Source organism: Eriocheir sinensis, unplaced genomic scaffold (genome assembly GCF_024679095.1).
Source record: "Eriocheir sinensis breed Jianghai 21 unplaced genomic scaffold, ASM2467909v1 Scaffold43, whole genome shotgun sequence".
Taxonomy (NCBI): domain Eukaryota; kingdom Metazoa; phylum Arthropoda; class Malacostraca; order Decapoda; family Varunidae; genus Eriocheir; species Eriocheir sinensis.
In genome coordinates, this window is record NW_026111754.1 from 905,913 (window position 1) to 908,437 (window position 2,525).

The following is a 2,525-nucleotide window of genomic DNA, read 5'->3' on the forward strand; positions in this document are numbered from 1 at the left end:
TAATGTGTATTTTTTATATATATTTTATACAAATTTACGTTATTTTAAGTGTATTTGTTTATATATTTTCATTCAAATTTACATTATTTTATGTGTATTTTGTAAATGTATTTCAGTACAAATTTACCTAATTTTATGTGTATTTTGTATATTTATTTTCAAACAAATTAAAATTATTTTTGTGTATTTTTTTATATAGTTTTATACAAATTTAGGTAATTTAATGTGTATATTGTATATCTATTTTCATACAAATACACATTCTTTTATTGATATTTTGTTTATATATTTTGACGCGAATTTACATTATTTAATGTGTATTTTATATATATATATATATATATATATATATATATATATATATATATATATATATATATATATATATATATATATATATATATATATATATATATATATATATATATATATATATATATATATTTATACGTGTTTACATCATTTGATGTGTATTTTGTATATATATTTCTATAGAAATCTACGTTGATTTATGAGTATTCGTATATAGATTTTGAAATAAATTTACACTGTTTTATGTGTATTTTGCATATTTTTTCAATACAAATTTACCTTATTGTATATGCATTCTGTATATTAATTTTAATACAAATTTAATTATGCTATGTGTATTTTAGTATATGTATTTTTACAAAAATATGCTTTATTTTATGAGTATTTTGCATTTTTATTTTCATACAAATTTACATTATTTTATTTATATTGTTTATTTTTTTTAAACAATTTTACATAATTCTATGTGTATTTTGGGTATCCATTTTTATACGTATTTACTTAATGTTATGTGTATTTTGTATATATATTTATATAGAAATCTACTTATTTTATGTGTATTCGTATTTTGAAACAAATTTACATTGTTTTATATGTATTTTTGCATATCTATTTCAATACAAGTTTACCTTATTGTATGTGCATTTTGTATATTTATTTCAATACAAATTTAAATATTTTATGTCTATTTTGGCATATATATTTTTATAAGAAATGCGCTATTTGATGGGAATTTTGCATCTTTATTTTCATACAAATTTACATTATTCTATTAATATTCGGTGTATTTATTTTGATACGATTTCACATTATTCTATTTGTTTTTTGTATATATTTTTTATACATATTTACATTATTTAATGTGTATCTTGCATATATATTTCATGCAAATTTATTATCTATTATTTATTTTCATACAAATACACATTCTTTTCATGATATTTTGTTTATTTATTTTGACACGAATTTACCTAGATATGTATTTTGTATATATATTTTTATACGTATTTACATAATTTCATGTGTATTTTGTATATATATTTCTATAGAAATCTGCGTTATTTTATGTGTATTCGTATATATATTTTGAAACAAATTTACTTTGTTTCATATGTATTTTTGAATATCTCTTTCAATACATATTTACCTTACTGTATATGCATTTTATATATTTATTTCAATAAAAAATTAAATATTTTATGTGTATTTTGTTATATATATATTTTTTATAAAAAATGCGCTATTTTATGGGAATTTTGCATCTTTCTTTTCATACAAATTTACATTATTTTATTGATATTCTGTGTATTTATATTGATAGGATTTTACATTATTCTATTTCTTTTTTTTATATATTTTATTATACACATTTACATTATTTAATGTGTATCATGCATATATATTTGATACAAATTTACGTTATTTTAAGTGTATTTGTTTATATATTTTCATTCAAATTTACATTATTTTATGTGTATTTTGTATATGTATTTCAATACAAATTTACCTAATTTTATGTGTATTTTGTATATTTCTTTTCATACAAATTTTAAATATTTTTGTGTATTTTTGTATATAGTTTTATGGACTCATTTACATTATTTAACGTCTGTTTTGTATATGTATTTTTATGCAAATTTACTTTATTTTATGTGCATTTTTGTACATATATTTTTTTAGAAATTTGCGTTATTTAATGTGTATTTGTATATGTTTTCTCATACAAATATACATTATTTTATTGCTATTTTGTTTATTTATTTTGATACGAATGAAAATAGATATACAAAATATACTAAATTTAAAATAAACTGAATTTGTATTGAAATATATATAAAATACATAAAATAATGTAAATTTGTATCAAAATATTTTAACAGATGCGCATAAAATAACGTAAATTTGTTTTAAAATATACAAAGTACACATTAAATAATGTAAATATGTATAAAAAAAATATATACAAAAACAGATAGAATAATGTGAAATCGTATCAAAATAAATACACAGAATATTAATAAAACAATGTAAATTTGTGAAAAATAAAGATGCAAAATACCCATTAAATAACGCATTTTTATAAAATATATATACTACAATACATGAAAAAATGAATTTGTATTAAAATAAATATACAAAATACACATACAATAAGGAAAATCAGTATTGAAATAGATATGCAAAATACATATAAAACAATGTAAATTTGTTTC